At 45.4% G+C, this 16,935-nt stretch overlaps 1 long non-coding RNA gene across 1 annotated transcript; it reads right to left on the reverse strand.

Annotated features, from left to right (window-relative positions):
* Window positions 1–396: 396 nt before the first annotated feature.
* LOC132830535 (uncharacterized) lies at window positions 397–13,777 on the reverse strand. Its single transcript, XR_009646383.1, has 3 exons — window positions 13,746–13,777; window positions 13,567–13,618; window positions 397–420 (listed from the first exon to the last, which is right to left on the reverse strand). It is a non-coding gene; the product is annotated as an uncharacterized LOC132830535 (long non-coding RNA).
* Window positions 13,778–16,935: the final 3,158 nt, after the last annotated feature.

Here is a 16,935-nt window from a genome sequence, read left to right on the forward strand (position 1 = left end):
TAACCTATTTTATTTATCTGTAAACAATTCCATTAATTCTGAAGACAGTTTTTATTTATAAAATATTTGTACTATTAGGTCTTTAATACAGTGTTTCTACCTCTCATTTGTGTATAACGGCATGCATACTCAAAGAAATCAGGTTGCAATCACATTCACTTGTTATGTAGCAGCCTTTTTAATATGGCCTGTAAAGATGTACATTAAGACAACGAAAATAAAATTGTCATGAAATATCATCAAAGTGATCATTTTGATGTACTCTGCTGTGCAGTGTCCTGCTTTCAAATACCTCCGTTCTGAATCTGAGAATGTCTGTTCAAGTTTAGCTTTTGTGGGCGAGTTGCATGAGCAGATTCATGGAAAGAAACAGAAGTTTGCAGTTGTCTGCCCCACAGCCACCAGTCACTCTCCTCTAACCTGTAATGCAGAGTCCAAAACAATCCATCAGAGCAGATTTGAAATCTCCATTTATTTTATCTTGTCTTTATCTTGCTTTATTTTCCCCCCTTTGGCCTGTATCATTAATACTTGTCTGGAGCCTAAAGCATAAATACCAAAAGGTTGCTCAAGTTGTACTTGTAGCTTGGGTGGTAGAGTGTTGGAGAGACATCGTGTGGGCGGCACGGTGGCACAGTGGTTAGCACTGCTGCCTCACAGCGCCAGAGACCCGGGTTCAATTCCCGACTCAGGCGACTGACTGTGTGGAGTTTGCACGTTCTCCCCGTGTCTGCGTGGGTTTCCTCCGGGTGCTCCGGTTTCCTCCCACAGTCCAAAGATGTGCGGGTCAGGTGAATTGGCCATGCTAAATTGCCCGTAGTGTTAGGTAAGGGGTAATGTAGGGGTATGGGTGGGTTTCGCTTCAGCGGGTCGGTGTGGACTTGTTGGGCCGAAGGGCCTGTTTCCACACTGTAAGTCTAATCTAAATTAATCACTATTCTCATTATATTCTGTTCTAAAGCATACGCATGTCTACATTCACTTTTTAGTGCAGAATTTTGGATCGAGGCGATGACTTGTTTCTATTCCTCCCTCCCCAGAAATGCCTCGATCAATTGTAGTGCATCTTTCATTGCACAGCTGAGACTTCACTTGGCTGCTAAATGTGAGTGACACTGGCAAGACGGCATTCAATCCCGATCCCCAGTTATCTTGAGAATGTGAAACAGAAATTGCTGCTCCATGAGTGACTGTTCATTCTCCTAGGGTGACTGTTGGCTATTGCTTTGTTCAGCTGTTCCTCTATCTCTGGGCACTGTCTCAACCTATCACTTACTCCTGATCACTTTCCCCAACCTAATTTGCATTAAAAACAACCTTTTCCTAGCTACCATCCATTCTGAGGATGGGTACTGAACCCCAATGTTAAGTCTGATTTCTGTCCTGACCTGAGCTTTTCCAGCAGTTTCTGGTTTCCTTTGATTTCCAATATTAGATGTTCTTTCAGTTTTAATTTGTATTAAGAATGTGTTTGGTTACCTTCTAATGATTTAATTGTACAATTAATGGACTTCTTGGCCTCTTAAAGAGCCAGTTTGTTAATGTGAATTTGTTAAAGAGCAAACTGTGTTATATTTGATTAGTGAAGGTCCGAATGGATTGGACTTGATTGGCTGCTTTCCCTGAATTGAAGGCAGTCTGATCACTTTTCTCAGCAAATTCATATGTGAGCAGACTCGTTTGGGTTCTGCTTATATTGAGAATGCTGTGCTACACTGGTCAACATTGCCTAGTATCTTACTAGGTAATGGGACAGCCCATCAGGGAGATTCTGATACATTACGAACTTTTTATGTCCCTCCTTCCTTCATCACTCCCCGCCCCCGGAAAAGTACACCAAAGTGTTTGTGAAAAGTGGGTATGAAATTTACCTTATGCTTGAATGTCACTATTCAAACTGCTTATTTGTCCTGCCTCTTCCAGTTAGGAGCTTGGAATTCAGTTAGATTAGGTGTCTCCAAGAATCTAAGATGGAAGCTAATGCATTCCCGGGTTCTGGATGGAAGTTCAGTCCTTTGATAAGTGAATGCAGTGTGGCCACTTGGCTCTGAAGACATTGAGTGCCTATGCTTTTTCTACAAGGAAGGAAGGAAAGAAAGTTGGAGGCAGCCTGAACATTATTCACACACTGCTTCACAGTTGACCATCTTAGATGAGTTGACATTTTGTTTAAAAGGTAGACAAGTGTGTGAAATAAAATGGTTTACTCATTAACCAGTTCAGTCCAACTGTTTTAGGCTGCTACCTGCATCTGAATAGCATTAATGCCTTTAATTCTGGTTTTGAGCAAAAAAAGGGTTTAATAAACAAGGTTGTTTTCCAGTTGCGTTTGTAGCAAAGAGCTTGGCTTAGCTGAAGATCCAGAGTTCGAGAATTCCATCCCTACCATAGACTTAGCACATTATTAGAATGCCACTTCCAACATTCTAGCACTCCCTGGCTACTACTTCACTGAAGTTTCCATCATTTATGTGAGATACTAAACTGAGGCACTGTTTTATTGAAAGATCCCATTACACTAATGGGCTCCACTAATTCACAAATCTTGGTTTATGAATACTGATTGACAATAGCATCAGGGAGGCCTGTGAATGCTTTTTCCCTTCCAGATCTCCAGAATTTGGAAAATTGAAATCGAAACAAAATTTGTCAGAAATGCAGAGAGGACCCTAGAATTAAAGGTTCAAATTAATAACCTTTCTCATCCAGATTTTGGCTGACCTGATGCATGCTTTCAATGTGTTCTGCTCTCATTTCAAAATACCATTGGAACTAACTTCAAATATTGCTTGTGCTTTTAACAATGGTTCATCTTTGAAGAGCAATGACATCACCCCGCAGACAACCAGTCTCTCAGATGGGAAGATTCAGTCACTCCCATTGTCAAATTGTACAAATCGAACCACCTTCCCTGCCCTGCCCCCAAGTAGTTAATAGAACCAAATTAATGTACTTGACAGTTTCCTCTTGCCTGGAAAATGATCTGTAGTACACACATCTAAAGAAAATAAGGGAATTGAGGAGCTATTGTTTTTCCTCTTCTCATTCTTTGTTTCACTTTTGATCCTTTGATTTTCCAGTGTTAAAGTTTCAAGTCGATGTATCTTCAATTAGTTGGGTAATGTTCCTGAAAAGGATGACATGCAGGCAGTTAATGGTGCAGTTCATGACCACCTCAAGTCTCCTTTGCCAATGAAGCAAGGCCGCAGTTCTCAGAATTATGGGAACCAGTTTCCCCATGTCTAGCTTCCACAGACAGCGCCACGATAAAGGCCAAATAACAAAAGTTTTAATGACGTTGGTGAGTAAATATTTGCCAGCACTCCCCAGGGATAACTCTCCTCCTCTTCATTCAGATTGTTCCATGGGATCTTCTGTCACCATCTGCCAGGACGAAGGAAAAATCAACCCAGGTGTTAATGGTTCCTGAAAAATGTAGCCAGAATAATTGCTGAAAATCTGGTGTCCTTACTGCCTTGTTTACCTGTGAAGAACAGGCACATGATTGGGTGGCATAGGAACATTTTCTCAAATACCTGTGGCTTTAGCTGAAACTATTAAGATCAGATGAGTGGTGGCAATCTTCACTCGGATTTGGAGGGGGCGACAGGTGCTGGTCTGGGTCATCCCTTAGGAGAGGACGTTGGAAGACGAGCTGGAGAATGAACCTTCCATCTGTCAGCAGTTATGGATATATGTAGCAAAGTAATCGCTAAATGTTGTAATCTGGGTTTTCTGATGGGCTTAGAGATGAAGGAAAGCAGGAACTAGATGAGATCATTCAGCCTTTTGAGTCGTATTGACCATTTGGGATGATCATCCAACTCTGGACCCCATTTCTGCTTTTGCCCCACACCACTTTATCTAACTCATTGAAAACATTCAACTGCTTTCTGTGGCAGAGAATTCCACAGGCTCCCATTGCATGCTGATTTCTCCTCATCTCAGTCCTAAATGGCCTTTCCCATACCCTTCAACCCTAACGCCTATTCTGGATTCCTCAGTCATAGTGAACATCCTTCCAGTGATTACTCTGTCCATTCCTAATTAGAATTTTGTAGGTATCTATGAGATTCCTCTTTGTTCTTCTAGCGAATATATTCCTAACTGCTGTAGTTTCTCTTCATCCAGGAGGCTTGTCATTCCAGGTGAGATAGTGGAGGGAGAAATTACTGGAACAACCAAATGTAGGAAGTCTACAATTAGATTAACCAAACATGCAGAGCTCCTCTGACAGGTAATTTAGTCAGCAAAATCTTTTGGAATATTGATAATTTCAGGTTTCTATTTCCAGGCAGCCTGTATGTCTGTCAAGTGATTGGATACTCCCAATTGAGCTGGGGCCTACGCAAGCAGTAAATTTAAAGATCATTGAGCCTTCTCATCGGAATATGGTTATGTTGTCTTGAAATATCAGAATAATAGCTTGATTTGCAAAGGGAGCAACCAATGTGACAGTGTTCTTTGTTTTTTAAAGAAAAGCACTTCAGTGTTGGGTGTGCTGACATTTCAAGCGAAATATCTGTGAGTTGCTCTCTGGGCAAGAGTGATGATTGGGGCAGTGCAGAGCTACATAGTTTAATCTTGCTGTCATCTGATGACCCCCATTTGCATACTCTAATGCTGTTCCATCCCACAGTTGCACTGTAACTCATTGGCAGAGGCAGGCATTTTGAAAGCTGAATAGAAATGTATCATAGAATCCATACAGTGTGGAAACAAGCTATTTGGGCCAACACGTCCACACCGACCCTCTGAAGAGTATCCACCCAGACCTGGTATTCTGCATTTCCCCTGGCTAATGCACCTAGCCTACACATCCCTGAACACTGAGCATTGTCAATCCACCCTAACCTGCACATATTTGGACTGTGAGAGGAAGCGGAAGCACCCAGAGGAAACCCATGCAGACATGGGGAGAGTATGCGAATTCCACACAGTTGCCTAAGGCTGGAATCGAAGCCAGGTCCCAGGCGCTGTGAGACAGCAGTGCTAACCACTGAGCCACCGTGCCACCCGTGAATGTAATCTGCAAAAGAGCTACCAACAAAAAGACTGTTCCTGTTTTATCTTCACCCCGTCTACCTTAACAGATCCACAGACATGATTCCAGACAGGCTGTGACATGGCAACTTGTTCAACATAGTGGGAGGTTTTCATGTGTTCCCATATGGTGAAATTGAGATGTGGCAGGGAGGTAGGGTGTGGTGTCTGCACCCATCACATGGCTGTAGGCATCAAGACAGAATTTGGAGCCATGGATATCATCTCCACTTGACAGGCTAACCTGGAGCACAGTTCAAGCCCTGCTCCTGCTGACTCAGGGGTGGGGTGATTACTGCTCACTGCTTCTGTTTCATAGGTTAGCAAGTTAGACCTGTGTTTAGGGTGATCGTGCTCTCGAAAGGCAGACTACCTAATTGTAAATAATAAGGTGAAAGTGAATTTGGATTTAATTGCTGTTGGTTGAATGTTTTCAGATTTGAAAGGCTTTTAAATGTTTGGCTCCAGATCAGAGGAAGTCAGCCGGAAAGGATTTGCGAAAGGCTTCTGGAGTCTCGGTTCCATCACAGGATAACCTGTTCGTAATCCTTTTAATGTTTCAGAATGTCATTCCAATGCTGTAATGTATGTCTACGGCAAACTGTCAGCAAAGATTTCAATAACCGTGATTTACTGATGGTCAAAATATCAAATTGCAAATTATAAATATGTGTTGGTTGATTAGGAAAGGTAACGCTGTGGTACAGTGATTGGGAACATTCCGGGAAGAGAGTACTTGATACAAGCTAGGCACGTTTTTACCACTGTAAGGACACGGTGGACTATCGTGTTCATGTGACCCTTCATAACCAAGGAAGGAAAACTTAAGGTAACACAAAATATAAGTAGGAGTAAGGTGCATGTGGCTCAGTGGTTAGCACTGAGTTAGAGAATCCCTACAGTGTGGAAACAAGCCCTATGACCCAACAAGCCCAATCCAATGGTCCAAAGAGTAACCCACCCAGACCCATTCCCTCTAACTAATGCACCTAAACTACACATCCCTGAACACTATGGGCAATTTAGCCCGGGCCAATTCACCTAACCTGCACATCTTTGGACTGTGGGAGGAAACAGGAGCACCCAGAGGAAACCACGCAGACATGGGGAAAATGTGCAAACTCCATACAGTTGCCCGAGGCTAGAATCAAACCCGGGTCCCTGGTGCCATACAGCAGCAGTGCTAACCACTGAGCTGCCTGAGTTCAATTCCAGCCTTGCACGAATGTGTGGAATTTGCACATTTTCCCCGTGTCTACATGATTTTCCTCCAGCTCAGGTTTCTTCCCACAGTCCAAAGATGTGCAGGTAGGGTGAATTGGCAAAGGTAAGTTGCCTATAGTATCCTGGGATAGGCAGGCTAGGTGGATTAGCCATGGAAAACACAGGGTTACAGGGTGAGCTGAGGGGGTTGTGTCTGGGTGGGCTCCTCTTAGGAAGGTTGGTGTGGACTTGATGAATCGAACGGCCTCCTTCCACACAGTAGAGATTTTATGAGATGGCATGTTAAGCATGCTCTACCATTCAACATAATTGTGGTGGTCCTGATCCACAACTCTATTTGCCCCAATATCTCCCACGTTGCTGAGAGACAGTAAATCTGTCAGTCACATTTTTAAACAGACTGAATGATGGAACATCCCTCTGTCGCAGTGAATTGGCAAAAAGCAAAAAGAAAGTTTATGACAAATATCTGGAACGCAATTGTGTTCACAACTAGAAGATTGAGATGCCCAGGAGGTATTGAAGAAGTTCATCGAGAAGAGGGAAAGAAGTTAATAAAATTCAGCGCATTATATATATTTTATGTAACAGATGCTAATATGCTCTGATTCAATTCCAAGTGTTTGATTGCCCTTGATAATCCTTTGGTGCAGACATAATGTATTTGATATCAAATCAGCCACCCATATAGTCAGAGAGATGTACAGCATGCAAACAAACCCTTCGGTCCAACCCGTCCATGCCGAACAGATATTCCAAACCCAACTTAGTTCCACCTGCCAGCACCTGGCCCATATCCCTCCAAACCCTTCCTATTCATATACCCATCCAGATGCCTTTTAAATGTTGCAATTGTACCAGCCTCCACCACTTCCTCTGGCAGCTCATTCCATACACGTACCACCCTCTGTGTGAAAAAGTTACCCCTTACGTCTCTTTTATATCTTGTTTCTCTCACCCTAAACCTATGCCCCTCTAGTTCTGGACTCCCCCACCCCAGGGAAAAGACTGTCTATTTATCCTCCAGCACACATTGTAAAGAACACAGGGGGCCTCATGTATAACACCATTTATCTGCAACAAATGAATTTACAAAATGGCAGGGATTTCAAGGCAGTACTGAGAGGCCAGGACAGAGTGGATATGGAGACGATGTTTCCACAGACAGGAGAAACCAGAACCCAAGGACACAGTCTCAGAGTGAAGGGATGGCCCTTTATAACTGAGGGGAAGAGGAATTTGTTCAGCCAGTGGGTGGCCAGTCTGTGGAACACATTGTCACAGAAGGCTGTGGAGACCAAGTCATTGAGGGTATTTACGACAGAGATAGGTAGGCTCTTGATTATTAAAGGGATCAAAGTTATGGGGAGATGGCAGGAGAATGGGGTTGTTCAACATATCAGCCAGGATCAAAAGGCAGGGTGGACTTGATGGACTGAATGGCCTAATTCTGCTCCTATATCTTCTGTCGTATGGTGTTGTCTGGTCACTTGTTCTCCATCGTTCCTTTCATTTTCTTTCCTAGTATTTGACAAAGTCTTTGCCCAAACTTGCTTCCACAGCCACTTCTCATTCCTCAGTGACTCAGCCTCACCTCGACCCGGATTCTGACTGAAGTTTCATCCTTCAATGTTTGAATCCGCCCAGGGTCACGGGTATCCATCTCCGCCATATTCAACATTCCTCAGACAGCTCTTCTCGCCACATCCTGGCATCCGCACTCAGTGCCACGCGTTGCTTGGGGCACGCGCTCAACCTTCCTGTCCATCAGTATCGCCTCACACTGGCTCAGAGCTGCCCTTCACCCCCCCCCCCCCCCCCGCCCCACCCCAAATCCACTTCACCCTCCGACACGTTTGACATTCTAACAATAATTAATTCCTTTTCCTTTCTGGCAGAAAGGAATACAAGATCTGACGACACTGAGACACCCATGCCCTTGTGTAACCTTCCTCCCCCCCCCCCCGCCCCCACCTTGATTCCGACTCTATCCCTTCTCCCAGCACTCCCACCTGCCGTGTACAAATTATCCCTGCAAGAGGCTCTCTGTGCTAATGGAGGAGATTGCTCTCACTTCGTCTCCATGTTCAGCAATGGATCAAAACTGATTACTGACCTGAGAGGGGTTAGCAAGAGGGTTGCATCTGTTGGAAAGCATGAGGAACCATTCTCTCGGATGTTGTTGCTTGACTTTTTGCTGCAATTGGTTGCCCAGAAAAACAGCTGGTCTTGCCGGTGATTAGTGTGGATGGGGAGCCAGCTAATGGTCTCAGGTTAGCACTTCCGGGCTTGAACATCTCCTTTTGTTATCTTTTATAATTTCCTATTCTGAACACGGTGGCTCAGTGGTTAGCACTGCTGCTTCACAGCATCAGGGACCCAGGTTCAATTCCACCCTCAGGTGACTGTTTGGAGTTTACACATTCTCCCCATGTCTGTGTGGGAGTACTCCAGTTTTCTCCCACATTCCAGAGACGTGCAGGTTAGGGTGGATTGGCCATGGGAAATTGCTCCATAGTGACCCGGGTTGTGCAGGAGGCTGGATTGGCCATGGGAAATTGCTCCATAGTGACCCGGGTTGTGCAGGGTAGGGTGGATTGACCATGGGAAATTGCCCCATAGTGATCCAGGTTGTGCAGGTTAGGGTGGATTGACCATGGGAAACGTGGGATTACAGGGATAGGGTAGGAGATGGTTCTTGGTGGGATGGTCTTTGGAGGGTCAGTGCAGAGTGGCAGCTAAATGACATGGAGTTAGACATCATCTCACACACACCCCTCCATTATACAGTGGCCACAGCTCCATTCTTAACACTTAGTCTGAAGGCCATGGGTTCAAATCCCACATCATAAATCACAGATGACAATCTCTATGCCTATAGTAAGGGAGTGTTACAATGTTGAAGGTCTGTTTTTGAATGAGATGTTGAAACAGGAGCAAGTCTGAGGGGCTGAATGGCCAGCTCCTGCTTGTCATTTGTGTGTTTGTGTGTAAGATGTCAAACAGAATGGGAAAGCGAGATCATTGCTCCAGGGTAAAGCTATGTTTGTATCTCGACCTGCTTTATTATCTTGAATTATGTTCAACACAGTTCACTTGTTCTTTGCTAAAGCGTCTGAGATTAGTCTGTGTTTCTGTTTTACGATAAAGTAGCCTGTACAAATTAAAGGTAATTCTGTATAACACGTACAGAGCCATCTGTCACTCTGCAGCCGTGTTCCCTAATGTGCAAGTAGTAGATTTTTCCGAATCAGTGGAGTCCATTAATTACGCTGTCTGGCAAAACACTATAATCCTCTGCTAACCTATTGTTATTTAAGGAACTTGTATGGTATCCTGGAGACATTTAAGTCCACAGCGGTCCCCTTAGCTGAAAAAGATCTCCGATTTAAGGCAGGGAGATGCTCATTTTAATGTCTACGAGTGAAATTACCTCCTTGTTAAAGGGAGAAAGACCAACGCTCACAAAATAACACCTTCTCCTTGTCTTAAGGTCTTGCATCTCGTGAACTGCAAATGGATAGCAAATGGGGGTGTGGGGGGGAGGAATCAAAGGTGGGAGGGTGCTGGGGAGGAGATCATTGGAGGGAGTTAGGGGTTTCAGGAGAGAGAATGAGAAGAGAATCGGGGAAGGAGGAACAATAACAGGCAAAGAAGGAAGCTGCTGAAGGAGGTGAGGTAGGTGGAGCAGGCGGAGATGCCAAGGGAGAGAGCTGCAGTAAATAAGGACATAATGACTAATGGAACAGTGGAACAGACAGACAGGTATCTCAGCTTTGATGCAGTGCATTGTGAATCTTGAAAGGGTTCAGAAAGGATTTACAAGGATGTTGCCAGGGTTGGAATGTTTGAGCTGTAGGGAGAGGCTGAACAGGCTGGGGCTGTTTTCCCTGGAGCGTCGGAGGCTGAGGAGTGACCCCTTATAGAGGTTTATAAAATCATGATAGGCATGGATAGGGTAAATAACCAAGGTCTTTTCCCCAGGGTACAGGGAGTCCAAAACTTAGGATATAGATTTATGATAATGGGATAGATTTAAACGGGAACTATGGGGTAACCTTTTCACACAGAGATTAATATGTATATGGAATGAGCTGCCAGAGGAAGTGGTGGAGAGTGATACAAATGCAGCATTAAAAAGGCATCTGGATGGGTATGTGAATAGGGAGGGAAATGGGCCAAGTGCTGGCAAATGGGACGAGATTAGGTTGGGATATCTGGTCGGCATGGACGAGTTAGACCAAAGGATCTGTTTCCGTGCTGTACATCTCTATGACTCTAAGTGACCTGGACAGCATGCATTGAGATCTTAATATTATAGTTTAATAATTTTAATGCTGTTTTTAAAAATATCTGTAAATGCTACCAACAGCAAGTTGCCAGGTTGTCAGAAATAGCCAACAGGTTTGTATGTACTTTAATAATGTTTAATAATCCTTTACAGAAGTTTTCGGGAGGTTGTACACCTATATTTTTGAAGATATAATTTAACACATTTTCAAAAGGTTGGAACTATTGGAGGTTAATTGAGACAAGCCCAAATGCTGAAGAAAAACAATGAGACCATAAGACATGGGGGCAGCACCATACCATTCAGCTCATTGAATCTGCTCAACTACTTAATGAGATTGTGGTTGATCTGATAATCCTCAAATCCACGTTCCTGCCTTTTCCCATTAACTCTCAATTCCCTTCCTGATTAAAAATCTGTTTATCTCAGCCTTGAGTATATTTAATGACTCAGGCCCGTGTGATGAAGAATTCCACAGATTCCCTATCCTCCAAGAGAAGAAATTCCCCCTCATCTCCATCCTAAATGGATGAAAAAAGCCCTGGTTTCCCAGTATAGTGGGATTCCCGCTGGTGTACATGCCTCTGTGGGATCCCCATGTCAATGGGGAGAGGTAAAGGAACTGAAGGAACTCTTCACTTCATCAATGTTACGGTGTGACCATGCACAGTACATCATGTTGGTGAATACCCACTGACCTGGCAGCAGCCACAGCCTGAGATTATAAGCCTCTGGTCCTCAGCTGTCCCACGAGGAGAAACAAACTTTCTGTACCTAACCTGTTAAGTCCCCTAGGAAACCTGCATGTTTCAGTGAGGTTATCTTTCATTCCCCTCAACTGATAGGAGGACAAGCCCAACCTCTTCTCAGAAAGAAGTCCTTCCATTTAAGAAGGTATATGGTGTGTTAGGTCCTGATGAAGGGCTTATGCTCGAAACGTCGAATTCCCTATTCCTGAGATGCTGCCTGGCCTGCTGTGCTTTGACCAGCAACACATTTTCACTGGTAGAGGATTGAGTTCCAGAGCTGCAATATCATGCTGCAACTATACAAAACGCTGGTGCGGCCACAATGGGAACATTGTGTACAGTTCTGGTCCCCATATTTCGGGAAGGGTGTGGAAGCTTTGGAAAAGGTGCAGAGGAGATTTACCAGGATGTTGCCTGGTCTGGAGGGAAGGTCTTATGAGGAAAGGCTGAGAGACTTGAACCTGTTCTCATTGGCAAGAAGAACAATTTTTCCTAGGATGGTGACGTCAGCATGTACGAGGGGGCATAACTATAGATTGACGGGTGATAGATTTAGGACAGATGTCAGAGGCAGGTTCTTTACTCAGAGAGTGGTAAGGGCGTGGAATGCCCTACCTGCCAACGTAGTTAACTCAGCCACATTAGGGAGATTTAAACAATCCTTAGATAAGCACGTGGATGATTTTGGGATAGTGTAGGGGGAACAAGCTGAGAATAGTTCACAGGTCGGCGCAACATCGAGGGCTGAAGGGCCTGTTCTGCGCTGTATTGTTCTATGTCCTCATTCCTGATGAACCTTCTGTGGACTGCCTCCAATGCCAGTCCATCCTTCTCCAGATAAGGGGATCAAAACTGCCCTCGGTGTTCTTGTCTGACTAGTGCTTTGTATGGTTCTAGTAAGGCTTCCATGTTTCTAATATTTTATTCCCTTTTGAACTAAAGGCATTCCATTTACCTTCCCTGTTACCTGCTGAACTTGTATGCTAACTTTTTGAGATTGATGCACAAGGGCTTTGAGAATAGGAGCTTGGACGTCATGTTGAGGTTGTACAGGACATTGGTGAGACCTCATCTGGAATACTGTGTGCGGTTCTGGTCACCCTGTTATAGGAAGGATATTATTAAACTGGAGAGCGTTCAGGAGAGATTTCCCAGGATGTTGCTGGGAATGGAAGGTTTGAATTGCAAGGAGAGGCTGGAAAGACTGGAACTTTTTCACTGGAGCATAGGAGGTTGAGGGGTGACCTTATGGAAGTTTACAAAATCATGAGGGGCATGGATAAGATGAATGGCAGGTGTTTTTTCCCTTGGGTGGTGAATTTCAAGACAACGGGTCATATTTATAAGGTGAGAGGAGAACGGCTTAAAAAAAAACATGAGAGGCAACTTTTTTTACACAGAGGGTGGTTCACGTGAGGGATGAACTTCCAGAGGAAGTGGTGGATGTGGGTATAGTTCCAACATTTAAAAGATATTTGGATAAGTACATGATTAAGAAATGTTTGGAGGGATATGGGTCAAGAACAGGCAGGTGGGACTAGTTTAGTTTGGGATTATGGTCAGCATGGACTGGTTGGGCCGAAGTGTCTGTTTCTGTGCTCTACGACTCTATGAGCCTCTAATCTTGACTCCACAGTCACAGCCCTGTTTCTTTAAGACACCAGGCTGTGAAATGTTTTTCCATTGATTGCAAGTTTTGACAGGGGTTTCTGGTTGATGCTGATATGACGCACCTCTCCTTTCAGAGATCAGCTCTTTTGTCCACACCTGGACTAAGGCTGTAATGAAGTCTGCAATGGACTGAATTGGCTGGTCCGGCTGTGATCAACTGACAATCTGTAGTGTTCTTTTGTGCACTGCGCTGCTTTTAACAACCCTCAAGCAGCTAGGATTGCGGCAGTTATTTCGATCTGAGGCACTGTGACTCAACAAAGCCCTTAGCATTTGGCAGCTGGTCGTGTTTACTCAGATGTGGAACCTCAGTTACTGATTGTTGGCTTGTCACAGAGGGACACACAATAACATGCATCACAGTTTGTGAAACCTTGGCTCCAATCTGGAAGACAGAAGCACACTGATGGGTGACGGTTGAGTGCTTCTGTTTAATGACATTGATTTGCACAAAACATAATGTGCTGGTCATGAGCCCCACATGAAATCTCACTGAGTCCTCAATATTTCAGAGAGACTCACATGATCCAGTTTGTGAGTGAAGACTGATATTGGATTTGAACACAGAGCATCAGAGAACCAACTTACCAGGATCAATAGCCTTTTCAGAGACTATCTTCCTCACTTCTCTCTCTGAGTCCTGTGTTGATTAAAGTTTGAGAGTTGAAAGCTGACTGGAGATTTCATCGCCACAAGTGGAGGGTTCCTCTGGGAGAAATCTTCATTGTTTCAACCTTAGCACTCTTAGAACTGAATCTGTTACTTACCATCACTGTCTCCAGATAAAAGCAATCAGCCAGCCATAACTGATTCAGGAAGACACCAACAGCTTGTGTTCAAACTGACTTTGGCGCAGATCAATGTTTGGGCAATCTGTGAATAATTTATTTTCCTGAATTTAACTGTTACTTGGCCAAGCACTTAGATACTATGAAGATTGTTTTATGTGTGTGTGTGTGTCTATGAGAGTGTGTCTATGTGAGAGAGAGAGAGAGTGTGTGTGTGATTTTGTGTGTGTACGTGTGTGATTGTGTGTGTATACGTGTGTGATTGTGTGTGTGTACGTGTGATTGTGTGTACGTGTGTGTGAGATTTTGTGTGTGCGTGTGTGAGATTTTGTGTGTGTGAGAGAGACTATGTGTGATTTTGTGTGTGTGTGAGAGAGAGTGTGTGTGTGTGTGTGTGAAAGAGTGAGTGTTGTGTGAGAGACAGTGTGTGTATGTATGTATATGAGTGTGGCAGGGTGTACCTTATCTTTCAAGAGGGGTAGTAATACATATTGGCACAGTTTAAATCTTTTGTTAATAATCATTCCATCCTTGCTTGGTTAAGTTTAGTTTTTGATAAACTCATTCTTTATTTGTTACTTAAGGAGCTGGTGGGTTTGATTTTGAGACTGAGCTGCATAGAGTTCCATGGCAGTGCTACCTTTGGGAAGCCTGTCATGGTTGGAGCTGAGTGTTGGGACAGAGGGCACACCTGGAGGTTGGAACTGAGAGTCTGAAACCTTTGTTCTGAGTGACAGAGGTTCAGAGTCATCCCCGAAAGGATTTGAACCAACTGCACCATCTGCTTCTGCTCCTGGATCTGCTCCCCTGAGGGAGATGAGGGAGGGAAGATGCAGGAGCGAGTGGAGGTGGGTGGGAAGGGGGGTCCCTGCTCCTGATCTGCACCCAGTGACTTTCCGCTGAGAGGTTGTGTGGGTAATGGGGCTGGGGAGGGCACAGGTAGACGGCAAACACACCTTGCCTGGTCAAATAGCCCAGCGTAAATGATCCTTGGGATCTGGCTGTGGCAGGGTGACAGTGGGTTACCTCTGGGAAGAGAGGACCACACCCCACACAGTAAAATAAGCAGCCTGGACAGTAGGTTTCCGTTAGGCTGGGCCGACAAGCAGAACAAGTGCATACAGCAAATACATTTCAAACCTCTGGAATCAGCAGCAAGACACTCATTAGGGGATGTTGCTGAAATAAAGGAGCACATAGGAACACTCCAGCAGCTTATCTTGCTTCATGGAATTGGATCCCAGTACTTACTGACTCTATTGCAGTGCCCTAGGCTCTGAGCAACAGTCTACTGCCCTCTTCTGACAAAAACTGGAACTGGAAATTGTCATGTATATGTCTTCAATTGCCAGGCCCCTCGTGCTGTGCCTCTGGCTGTCAGGATGGAGGTGCCCATCAATCACTGCCCCTAGTGGTGGTACCTCAGGCAAGCCCTGACAATCACATTTGGCCCACAATTGGGCAATATTTGGTGTATTCCCTTGTGGGATGTGGCTGGGCTGCCCCTCATTGTGTTTGAGAAAGTGGTGGTCAGCTGCCTTTTTTGACCTGCTACAGCCCATGTGCTGTTGGTAGACCCAGGTGCTGTTGGTAGACCTAGGTGCTGTAGGGAGACCCACGTGCTGCAGAGAGACCCAGGTGCTGTAGAGAGACCCAGGTGCTGTAGAGAGACCCAGGTGCTGCAGAGAGACCCAGGTGCTGCAGGGAGACCCAGGTGCTGCAGAGAGACCCAGGTGCTGCAGGGAGACCCAGGTGCTGCAGGGAGACCCAGGTGTTGCAGAGAGACCCAGGTGCTGCAGGGAGACCCAGGTGCTGCAGGGAGACCCAGGTGCTGCAGGGAGACCCAGGTGCTGCAGAGAGTCCCAGGTGCTGCAGAGAGTCCCAGGTGCTGCAGAGAGACCCAGGTGCTGCAGAGAGACCCAGGTGCTGCAGAGAGACCCAGGTGCTGCAGAGAGACCCACGTGCTGTACGTAGAGCCATGTGCTGAAGGGAGACTCATGTACTGTCGGTAGGCCCATATATTGTAGGTAGATCCATGTACTGTATGTAGACCCATGTGCTGTAGGGAGACCTATGTGCTGTGGGTACACCTCTGTGTTGTAGGTAGACATGTGCTGTAGGGAGATCCACGTGCTGTAGGTATATCCATGCACTGTAGGGAGACCCATGTGGTGTAGGTAGATCCATATAGGTTTCTGCACACTTGACATCGATGCATCTTGGAAAAGAGATTGTCTGAAGGTGGGAAAACAGAGCCACAGTTTAACATCTGAGCCAGACAGACCAGCACAGTCCTGGGCGATGGACGAGCAGGACCTGGAACTGAATGAGCTTTATTGTCACCTGTACTCAGATAGTACCGTGGAAAGTTTACAAGTCCCCACTTGTGGCATCTTCTTCGGGCCAAAGGGACCTAGGGACAGAATCTTCAGGACAAACTCTTTGGAGAAAAATATTATAAAATCCAGAAGAAGTCCAGCATTGCAGATTGAAGGAATATGTTAGGCATGGTCCTTCCAGCCCAGTTAACACTGGCCTCTAGCCTGCACTGGGCCTTGACTCCAGACCGTGCCAGACTTCACCTTGAAGCTGTTGAGGTTAAAAGACCGCACTGGAATCAGCTCGAGACCATGCTGAGGCCATGCTGGTCCTGGAGACCGTCACACTACACCGTTGAGAGACTGTCACGGTCGGCCGAAGGACCATGACACCAGGCTGAGAGACCATCATGCCAGGCTGGGAAATCACAGTGCCAGGCTGGGAAATCACAGTGCCAGGCCACCACAGATTAGGGGGATTGCAATCGCTGAGTCTGGAAGGAACGTTGGAGGAGGGTGGTGCAACCAATTGTGTCAAAGGCTGGAGGGAGGTCAAGGAGACTGAAGAATGATAGTGCCCTATAGTTATGGAGGATGTGTTAGAGAACACTGTCAGTGTGACCCTTCTGCCAGGATCACAACAACATGTCATCTTAGATTGTGGTCTGACATTGCTAGAGTAGTACCTGAACCCACCCCCCCACCCCCGTCATGTCTGGCTCAGAATTGAGACAGCTGCTGTTCAACGCTCACTTCATTCATCCACATTCATACTCAGTAAATCTAGGTTGGCGTGACTAAAGAAAATGTTTACATCTTAATCCTGTCTGCTCCGTGGGGTTTGAGGATGA

This window comes from Hemiscyllium ocellatum, chromosome 31, assembly GCF_020745735.1.
Source record: "Hemiscyllium ocellatum isolate sHemOce1 chromosome 31, sHemOce1.pat.X.cur, whole genome shotgun sequence".
Classification (NCBI taxonomy): Eukaryota; Metazoa; Chordata; class Chondrichthyes; order Orectolobiformes; family Hemiscylliidae; genus Hemiscyllium; species Hemiscyllium ocellatum.